Raw genomic sequence first — 12,337 nt, 5'->3', positions numbered from 1 at the left:
CACTTACTCAAATTCCATGATTGGATATGTACCATCATTGTACTCAATGGTCCTTGAAAGTTTATGAAAACTTTCTTGTCTATGTCAGATTGTTTTTGATAGCGTTTGAAAAGACAGGCAGACAAAAATTGATGACGACAGACCTCGAGGATAGGCTCTTAGAGAAGTGATCTAATAAAACATGTATTCGACCACTTTACAGGAATTATAGACCTTTAAATTTTAAAACAATAAGCGATTGCGTAAACAGGCTCAAATAAAACTGGCTGAAAATAAAAATATGTGCAGTATGAATATGAGTTAAACTTTTGATTGAATTATGACTGGAAGAAATCATACTTTTTATGATCAAAATGTTAGAAAACGACATATTTCTTGATAAAATTCTTTAAGAAATTAGTTATTTTAAAATAAAACACGCGTCCATTCCTCGTCTGGTTGTATCTTTTGCAAACACCTCGTAAAACCCCTTAACCTTATCCTCAACCGTTTTAGTTTGTGCCGAATTATAAAATAATCCTACATTCTGCGTCAAATTCATAGCCTCGTCGATTGATCAATTTATAGAGTTTTAAACAATTTTCCAGCCTCTACATTTATAGATAATTTATTAATTGAAGGGGTGAGTGCATGAAAGGGCTATGTAACATTTTTGAAAATTTGGAGTTATTAGTATGGAAGAATGGGTTATGTGTCAATCTACCTTTTGGTGAGGTCCTGGTAAGCCTAATATTTATATTAAGCTAGATACCCAGATGCAGAAGGGGCCATGTACACTAATATGAACAATATCAAATTGAAGAAAGAGTCATGTAACTATTTAAAGCTATAACCAAATGGAAGAAGGGGCTATGTGACACATAGCCCCTTCTTCCATTCAACTTATTTAATTTATTACAACATGACCCCTTCTTGCATTAAACAGCTGGTATTTACCTTGACTTTAGTAAACACAGTGTGTTGGTATAAGTGGCATTGTTGATGTTTGTCGTGTTATATTTGTGTAATTAAAGAGGAGTTTAAGTTCTTTATCATTATGATGAATGCTAGAGCCAAATTATTGGTTGATTTGGCTTTATCAAAGGCCAGAAGACATAAAAGATAAAATAAAGAAGAGAGAACAGGCACAAGTGTTCAACCTGACCTACAAGATCAGCCATCAACTTCCACTGACAATGTTGCAAGTAAGGTTTTGCATATTATATCAAGTTAGAAATACAATATTAATGTAATAAGGTTGAATATGGCATTTACTTTGATGTACTATTCAGTTTGAGGCTGTTATGACAAATAACCTTTGTCTAGGCCTAGAGTAAACAAACCCTTTTGGCTGCACATTATAACCTACTCGTAGGTTATATCCTCATTACCTCTAAACTTTTCGAAATTTGTATTACTAAATTTGTAGCTCACTATTCAAGGGCTCATTTCTTTATAACTGTTGTCTATGCCTAGAGGTAAACAAACTATTGTGACTGCACATTACAGCTTATCTCTACACTCTTCAAATCTGTAGCTCGTTAATCAAGGGCTAATTTTGTAATAACTTTTGTCAAGGCCTAGAAGTAAACAAACCCTTTTGGTTTCACATTATATCCTTCAGTATGCCACATCCTAAGTGTGTACAGCTTTCTATATCTGTTTATTAGTGCGTATTTGCAATTTTTAGGTAACTTTACATTAGCATATTTTGAAACTAACATAATGAATTTCTTCTTTTTTCAGTTATCAACTGCGACGAAGGTGAGGAAAACACTATTGAAAGTGAAAATCTCAAAAGCATGAGTGTAAGAAAAGCAAAATATGATCTTCGGGAATTGACTCCTACAAAAAAAAAGAAATTCAGGTACACGGCATTTTTTTCAGTAGATCTCAACTTAGCATATATTTTTTACAGCTTATTACTACTTAATAAATTCATTTAATGCTCCTATGTTTGTGTATGGTAAATTTTTATTACTACAAATAGGCTACAGCTTATTTATAGTTTAATTTCAATGTTTCAGATATATACCAGGAGCTGAGTGAATCGTCTAGTTCAAGCGATTTGTTTGAGAGGTCAAGTGACGACTATGTTCCTGAAGACTCTTCAAGTGCCTCGTCGACTGCCTATCAAAACGAGATGGACATTGGACAAGAAATAGGTGCCACCAGTGAGATTCCACCTGAAAATGGCGATGTCGGGATTCCAGCTGAAGGTAACAACACAGAGGGAAATGAGCAAGGTCAAAATATAGAGGAGGTAAGAGATCATCCACCCCAAATACGACAAAGAAAAAAGCACTTTTCACCCAAACTTAAAGTATCCAGAAAAAGGCAGAGACTGCCAGATCAATGGAAACGAAACAAACAGCACATTGCAAGAGAGAGAGGTGAAAGCTACAAATCTTACAAAGGTATAGAAGTCCCTTCTAAATCAGTTGAAGAGGGCAATATTTGCCCAGAAAGTTGCAAATTGAGATGTTCTCAAAAGTTTAATCTTGAGCAAAGAAGAAACATTTTTAGATCTTTCTACAAAATGGATGTCAATGGTAAAAATGCTATTTTATGTAACACAATACTTGGTACTGTCCCAGAAAAGAAAAGGAAAGGTGCAATAACACATAAGCACAATACTTACAAGTATTTCATAACTTTAGAGGGTAAGCAAACTTTAGTTTGCAAAAGAGCACTCATGGCTTTGTACCAAATTAGCAAGAAGAAAATTGAAGTTATACAAAACAAAATGAAAAGAAAATCAGTCACGAGTAGTCCCGACAAAAGGGGCCATCATGATAACAGGCCGAATAAAATCCCAGATGCAGTTAAAGAATATGTTAAGGAGCATATTTCAAGCTTTCCTGCAGAACATGCTCACTACTCTAGAACACACAACATAAATAGAAAATACCTTTCCCCTTTGTTGACATTACCAAAAATGCACCGCCTTTACCTTGAATTATGTGAAGGAGAAAACAAGTCAGCCAGTTACAAGATTAAAGAATGTTCATATAGATCAATTTTTGTAAATGAATTTAATCTCTCGTTTCGTCAGCCCCGAAGTGACATTTGCAGTACGTGTGATTCAGGGAAAGCTAACAATGAACATGTAGAAAATTATCACGATGCTTTTGATGCTATGAAAGCAGATAGGGACTTAGCACGAACATCGGACAAAGTTGTATACATCACTATTGACTTACAACAAACAATGCCACTACCGAGATTATCCACCTCGAAGGCATTCTACCTCAGACAGCTATGGTTTTACAATTTCGGGGTTCATATTGTCACAAAAGATGTTGAAAAAAACTGTCTTTTGTACTTGGACAGAACAACAAAGCTCCAAAGGAAGTACAGAGATCTTAAGCTCTTTACTGACTATCTTTGAGTTTGAAAATGTCTTCAGAAACAAGGAACACCTTATTTTGTGGTCGGACTCTTGCGGAGGACAAAACAAAAACTTCTTGATACTTTGTCTTACTTTGTCTCCACCAGTACCTACTTCATAAGAAGTTTTTCAAAATTGATCACAAATACCCTGAGGTCGGACACACTTACCTGGACTCTGATCGCGCTTTTGGTAGGATTGAAAAGATTCTACGAAAAAATGAGACCATATATTCCCCAGAGCAGTATAGAGATATCATTGTCAAAAGTGGGAAAAAGAATGTAGTGATTGACATGACAAACCATTTTAGGAAAACGGACAACTTGGAGAAAGAAATGAAACTGTTGAACAGAAAAAAAGATTGTTTAAAGGAACAGGTTAGGTTCAGAGATGGAATCAAGTGGTTCAGAATTGACACGTATGGCTACTACATGTTTAAAGAATGATACGACTACAACATGCCCTTTAAAAAAGTGAACATCAACAGATCAATGAAGGATGATGAAACTCCTAATCTGGAAAACCTCGTTCTTGAAAGGGATCTTAACAAGAAACAATCCGGTAACAAGAGAGAAGATTGACAACCTGCGGGAGCAACTTAAATACATTCCTGAAGAGCACCAGTGGTTCTACCGAAACATCATAGCTGAACATGACACACATGGAGATCAATGAACAGTGCCATAAGTGCAAGAAGGATATTACTATGTGACAAAAATATCGAAACGATTAGCTTGTTTTGTTTTATGAATGGTTGCACATCCACTGTTTCATGTAGCTTATGGCGAACAATTTTAATTTTTTGACTAAGATTTGTGTACAATGTCTATCAATGTTTTTTTTATATATTTGGTAGTAAAAATTAGTTTGTTCTCATTTAATTTGATTGATTGAAACCTAGAGTAACCCCTTTATTCAATTTGGAAGGTTCTTAATAACAAATACACTATAATGGAAGAAGGGGCTATGTGATTTGTAAATTTGTTAATAAATAGGTGCAAACTCCATTCAAGTATAACAATCTATTCAAAAGAATTCGATAATTGTTGGTAACACATCCTAAAAAAATTGGAGTTATAGAGTGTACACTTAAAAACCTCCAACAAAAAAACTTTGAGGCCAAATATCTGAAAACTTACTTTTTGTTACATAGCCCCTTCATGCACTGACCCCTTCAATTAGATTGTTAGACTAATTATTATAACCAGATTGATTTCAATTAGGGTAGCGTTTTTTTTTTTGACGTGACAACGTCTTAAATTAGGTTGCGGCTCGGAGTCACTCATGAAAAAGTGTAACGCCCGGTAACGTTACGATGCCCGTCCAGTGGGTCCGCCGCACGGGATCCGCACGGGATAAAGCAGATAACTATGTTTATTCGTGAAAATGTGGAGTGCTTAGATTCGTCATTTACAACAACTACAACAATAAAGGTAAATAATTGTACACTGATATTTCATTATCGTAAACTATGATTGATTGATTAATTGTTAGATTGACACAAAAGTTGAGAAACTGAGTTTATAGGTTATGTCATACTATTGACAAATGTTGATAGTGTTAAGTAAATTATTAGTTTAAATCACTCTGCAATCAATCGTAATTCAGTCGATTGCGAAGAAACAGCGCGTATTGCTAGTCAAACATTTAAAATAACAAATTATAACATCTAACCTGTCATAACAGTGCGACCAAACAAACGAACTAAACCGACCAATCACCACGCGCGGAGTTAGAATTTAACTGTGTTTAGCAAGAATTTCAAATTCCAATTTTAGTAAATGTTTTATTCAACTTTACCATTTACAATAACAAATTTTAATTAATTTCAAATTATGTATAATGTTTTAGTAAACAAAATATATTTCTATAGTTAAAATTTGTGCAATTCTTATTTTCATTCAATTCCTTGTTCCTATTGTGCAATTTAATAATATCCATATCAATAAATATTCTACCGAGAAAAAGACGTTGTCACGTAAAATCTTCGCCCGTAAAACCGACTTTACAGGCAACCATAATTTTTTTTCTATTATAATTATTATTATAGAAAACAATAATTTTTATTATTCTTTGACGTTAATAAAAAAACGGATGAAACTGTAAAATTGATAAATTTTTAAAGCATGTAGCCCAGCTTTCGTAAAATGCCCCTATTGTCAAGAGTTGAAATTCATTCAATCCACTGTAATTTTTTAATTTAACGATGTTTTGAATGGTTTAATGATTTGAAATGTATTAGTATAACATTATAAACATTCGTATATCTTCATTCACAATACAATTAACATTTGTGCTCAGCCATAAGCAAGACTCAGTGAAATTTATTAGCCTTGTAAAACTGTTTGTTTGGTTGTTATAGAACCGAGAACGGAGACATCAAGTGCAGAGCGATGGAACTAATTGAGGGGCTGGAGGGGTAAGGCCGGATAAGGGGACTCTCGTTGGTGTGGGAAAGATGAGTGCGCTCCTGCGCGTGCATCTACAAGCAGCGCGGCAGGTAGCAGACTGAAAATTCGAAGGCGCACGGTGTCATTTTAAGAATCAACGCAAACTCTATATGAATACGATTTTTACAATTTAAACACTTCAAATTTTAGATATCGTTCTTTCAGAAGGAGTTACATGTTTTTATTTCCAAAATATATAAAATTAATATTTTTCGTAACATTTTAAACGTAGTAGAGAAATTAACTCGTGTTTTTTTTTTTTTTTTTTTATAAAAAAGGTGTCAAGTGTTTAAGTGTCTGACAGTAAATAATTATTCATTATGTAACGATTGATTTTAAGTGTATGACGCAAGGGTGAATTTGATTTGAGAAAAAAATAGTTTGATACTTTTACTCATTATCCGACCTTTACCAAAACTAGCATGTCTCATAATTGATTTTCTTTCTAAAGGAAACTTTCTGTTCGATACTTGATAATTATATAGATGAATTATTATCATATACTATTAACTATAACATACTATACATTTTGATTATTGTTGTGTCTTCATTGGCGTACGGTCGAGTAGCAGATAATCGTAAGCAGACAATGATGAGTCAGTTTAGATTATATAGCGCCAATATCTGTCATAGCTGGCAACATTAGCCACAAACGCTAACTCTCAAAGTTTACAACGATCTGGCATGTCATCTGAGGTCGGGAAAGTACCGATCGGAAATATTTCTGGTCATCAGTGCGGGCTTTAGTAGCCATCCCGCACTTCTGGCAAGGAAAGAAAAACATACCTTGACATATTTTTCAGACTCAACCTCAGATAACTTGAGCGCTCGTAAAAGTTAATTTTAACCTTGGTACTAGTGACTATTTATGATAACATAATATGAACCTACTTATATCGCGTAAGTCATAGATAGTTACAGCTTATTTACAGATGTGCTAGAGTAATTCCCATGTAATAATATGAAATACAATTAAAGCAGGGTTAAAACTTCTTGGTAATATACCTAACTTTATGCAAAGAGCACAGGTCATTCCTTAAATACCTTTATCTATGGCCGTATTCAAAGCGAAAATAAAAGTTGTGCGACATACTTGGTATTTGAAGTTTGTGAGGATATATTACAACAAACTTTCCATTAGCTGAATAACATATCTCAACCTGTGTATAACGAAAGGTTACATATGTATTTAAAACACAATTGGCACGGTCATAAATGGGCGGCTATATGTAACTCAAATAAAGTTTCCCACGTGACAAAATATTTAGGTTACTCTAAAACGTGTTACAAAAATCTAGAAACACATAAAAGTATTTTGATTTCTACTGTAATAGGCCTTTACATTCACAAGAAATAGTAATTCCAGCTATTAATTGAAATCATCGTTTGGTTACAAGTGCAAAACAAAATAGCTACCAACTAAGCAGGGACGAAATAAGTGGGCATAACCTAGTTTTAATTACATTAGCTTAAAGATAAATGCAGAAAAAGTAGTTATGAAACTTATTTTTTAAATTAATTGTTTTCTAGCAGCCTTTGTATACTATGAACCTTATTAGCCATACCAAAAATCTAGATTATCGTAGCCTATAATCTATTTTAAGTTTATTTAAAACACCACACATAAAAATACGAATAATGAAAAGTTCTCTTGGAGTTTCTTTTTAACATGAAAGAAGCATTTCTTTTCTGTATTTTCAGATGAGTTATAAAAACGCGCTTACACCTCTACGTTGAATTGCATATTAAAGTCTTTTATTAATACGACATACTGCATTTTGTTTTATTTCTTTTTTGAAAATTATTTAATTACCGTCCATTTTAAGTTTACTCATTTTACATACTGTAGCAAAAGTTATGAAAATAGTTTTCATAAAAGTAAAGTAATTCTATGAAATGACATTTAAATGTTGTATACATAAACAAATCTGTACAATTAATGTAAATATCACTATTCTAATTTGCTAACTGCTAGTGTTAGAAAATAAGAAACGAGTACCATGATTAGCGCTCATTTCGGAGAGATACCCATATAAGGCACACAATCGAAGAAGATATGAATCATGGCATCGGTCATCCTATGTGAGTTAACCAAGACTGCCTTTGAGTGTACAATCATGTACTACAATACAATCAAAACTAAATACGTAATTCGTCAGCTGTTATGTAGTGGTGTTGGTGGGGTGGTGAACTGGACGGTGGTTGGTGGATAATAACATTGGTGAACTTCTGTTTTGCACAACTAATCGTTCGAGCTCAAGTGCGAGTCTTCGGTTTGTTTACATAGTACTTCAAACACAAGGAATTTGTGCTACATTTGTGCTACAATAACATTGTGCTACATAAAGAACGTTATTCTTATACAGTTTACACGTCACTAATAAGACGGTGAATTAACTTTACTAATCATTCGAGTTCTGGTTGCTGAAGTGCTTGCATAGTTCGATTATTATAGGTTAAACTTCTGCTCATACTTACCAGCCATACCAAGTTTTCCTACCAGTATTTACTAATACGTAACATAGTGAGTATTGGTAATTGTAATAACACCCTGTACTAACCATCCAACTTTTACTCTCACATATTATTCAAATACATTTCATACAAATTTCAATAGTTCATAACGAAATCTGTTCAGGCTGAACCTGTCATGTCGACGGGTTCAGCCACTGACGCTCAATTGAGCGACATGGAGACAAATCAGGCGATTGCATCCATAATAACCAGTGAACATAACTACACTTTACAAAATGACAATGAAAATAAAAGAAAATTTATAGAACTTGAAAAAGAAAACAATGACAACTCAAAAACTTCTGTTGATCACAACATGCAACAACACAAAAAACCACATATACAACGACTCTATAAACCTGAAAATACTGGACCCTTTGAGATTATTGTACAAGACAAGAAAAGAAATAAAATGAATCCATTTACCATTGGCAAAATACTAAAACAGCACTACACGGATATTGAACACATCTCACGTGCAGGTAAAAACCTATCCATTGTGTGTACTAACTTTACGGCAGCAAATAACCTAGTTAACTCGCAACATCTATTAGAATATAATGTATTTGTACCCTCCATTAGAGTTCATACCATAGGTGTAGTGTACGCTGAACCGGAGGTAAGTGAACAGGAAATAATGCAAGAGGCATCATCAAACTATCCCATCATACATGCTGAGAGGATCAAACGACGAGTTAATGAACAACTCATTAACACTCATTTTATTAAAATTACATTTGAATCTGAGAAACTTCCTAACCATGTATATTTGAATTTTGTTCGCATGAAGGTAGACCCTTACATGATTCGTGTAAAACAATGTTATAGATGTTTTGCATATGGACACGTGGCAAGTTCCCCTTGCAATAGAGATAGAATCTGTAGGGACTGTGCAGGCCCTTTCCATACAGAGCCATGTCAAACACCTCGTAAATGTATACATTGCGGTGCACAACACAGCAGCAATTCTAAATTCTGCCCCGAATACGTACGACAAAAAAATATAAAAGACAGAATGAGTATCATGAAGGAAAGCTATCACATTTCCTCACAATTTTTTCCCATCACCTACAAAAAAAACAGGTAAATATACAAAAAGTTTATCCTATACACAGGCCGCTCAATTGGACCTAGCTGATGATGAATCCTACCCATGCTTGCCATCCTCCAAAGCCTCTACTCCAAGTAGCCAGATAACTGTAAGAAACAAATACACACCTCTGTTGTCAATCAGAGAACCAAACACCTGCAACTACCAACCCCCTGCTAGAGAATTTAAGGTCAATACACCTAACAGTATTAGGCCTAATAGGATTAATGTCATGCATACGCCTAGATCTACGGTTGATAGATCAAAACAAACCTCCACCAAGCCGGTTCAGATAGACAGACTCAGCGCACAAGAAAGATCACATCTTTCATCACTTCTGAAAACAAAACTCGAGGAAATAAGAGGTAAGCTTAATTCAAGCACAATAACAAATCTTAAACAAGTTGATGAAATTATAGTAAGTTTTATGAACAGTGATTCAACTGTTCAAACAAAGACGTGCTCATTAACTAACAAAACCAAACCTAACTTAGGAAACTCATCAAATAGTAAACAACACTCGATTAAATCGCCAGATAAAAATGGCAGTAAGTAAACTTAACTTAATACAATGGAACGCTAGATCTCTTAAGCCTAAATGGCCAGAGATAATGCAAATGTTTGCAAAAAAAGAAATACACATTGGTGTTATACAAGAGACCTGGTTACAAAAGGATGATATTCTATCCGATAATAATTACACAATATGCCATCTTGATAGATTGGATGGATATGGTGGCACTGCTTTTATTATTCACAATACAATCTCCTACAACATCACTTTAGAACATAATGATAGCACAACCCAACTTCAGGCTATACAGGTGACTAATTATAATAGGCCTATTAATATTTATAATATATACTGTACTAATAAGAAGATAAACAATAATCTCTGGCACAATCAACTCTTCAGTAAGGACACAGGTTATACCTTGCTGTGTGGTGATTTTAATGCTCACCACCCATACTAGAATGCCACGCAAGCAAACAACAGGGGATGTAGAATATTTAATGAATACAACCAATCTCAATTCATACTATTAAATAATAATAAACACACCACTGTACCAACTATGTACCATCAGGCATCCACCATTGACCTCACCTTCGCCACTCCTAACCTTCATGCTTTGCTAGAAGAATGGGTGGTAAGTAATGATCCATTAGGAAGCAACCATCTACCAATTTTTATGAAATTTAATACTTGCCCTATTAGTTATAACTATGACATTAATTCCATGTGTGTAAAACTAAGCAATAAAAGGAACTTCAAAAAGGCTGACTGGGCGCTATATACAGAAACTGTAGAAAAACAGGTAAACGAACTACCAGCTATACCACTAGATGTACAATGGGATGAAATACTCAATATCATAGAGTTAGCAGCTGACAAAGCAATACCAAGGTATAATATATCCAACAGAGCAGGTTTTACACCAAAAAAATGGTGGAATGAGGAATGCTCTCAAGCTGTTGCCCTTAGACGGTTAGCTTTTAAAAAGTTTAAAAATAACATGACAGCAGTTAATTATCAATATTATCAAACCACACAATTGAAAGCCAGGGAAATTATCAGGAAAGCCAAAAAGGAAGGATGGGAAAAATTGTGTCAGGAAATAAGTAGTAAAAATAATTCCTCATTTGCTTGGAAAATAGTTAAAAGACTAAAATCTTATACAAACGTAAGTACACCATCCATATTAGCAGACCAAAACTTATGTGAAAAATTTATGTGTCACATAGTCCCAGATCATGTACCAATGGAACATGAAGTAAGAGGTAGCTCTAGCAATAACTCTTCCGAAAACTCTGAAAAAATAGAAAATAGTTTTAGTATTAAGGAATTGAATGTAGCAATAGAATCTAAAAGGAAAGATACTGCACCAGGTTTGGACGAAATATCCTACAGTATGTTACGCCACCTACCAAATAATGCACGACTATACTTACTGACAATATTCAACAATATTTGGAATGGAATCACTGATCTACCAAGTAAGTGGAAACAATTTAAAATTATAGCACTTCTCAAAAAAGATAAAGACAAACAATTGGAAACTTCATATAGGCCTATAGCATTAATACCATGTGTTTTAAAACTGCTCAATACTATGATTAAAAATAGGTTGGAATGGTACATTGAAAAGTCAAACATCTTACCTAGTACTCAATATGGGTTCAGAAAAAAATAGGATGCAATGATTACTTGATAAATTTTGTAGCAGATATTCAAACTTCACTAACCTTCAATGAAACAACTATTGCAACCTCACTAGACTTATCCAATGCATATGATACAGTTTTTATACCAGAGTTGATAAACAAGTTGAAGTACTACAACATTCCATCAAAGTTTGTGACTTATATTAACTCATGGCTCATAAACAGACAAATGACTCTCATTAGTCCTAAGTTTATCATAACTAGGTATACTAATAGAGGATTGCCCCAAGGCAGTGTGCTCAGTCCTTTATTGTTTGCACTATATATAGCGCACATAAATGTTCATATACCAAACCTTGTAAAATCACTTCAATTTGCAGATGATATAATGATTTATTCATCTGGAAAACTTGTAGAAACAGTACGATCAAATGTTCAAAACGCACTAAGCAGAATCCAAAGGAACTTCAACCAACTTCACTTGGAGTTTAACGCTACTAAAAGCAAGGTAATAATATTCTCACGCAAGCAAAACACTAACGTCGAAAGACAGTTAATAATTAATGACCAAGTGATTCCTACTGTAAATTGCATTAAGCTCTTAGGTATACTTATAGATAATAAGTTAAACTTTAAGAATCACATCAACAATACTTCCTTAAAATGCCAGAAAGATATAGGAATTATAAAATCCATTGTATGTGGTTCAAAGGGCGCAACACCAGAGTTTGCAGTGAATATTTATAA

This window comes from Homalodisca vitripennis, unplaced genomic scaffold (genome assembly GCF_021130785.1).
Source record: "Homalodisca vitripennis isolate AUS2020 unplaced genomic scaffold, UT_GWSS_2.1 ScUCBcl_2224;HRSCAF=6758, whole genome shotgun sequence".
Taxonomy (NCBI): Eukaryota; Metazoa; Arthropoda; class Insecta; order Hemiptera; family Cicadellidae; genus Homalodisca; species Homalodisca vitripennis.
This window is presented reverse-complemented; position numbering follows the sequence as displayed.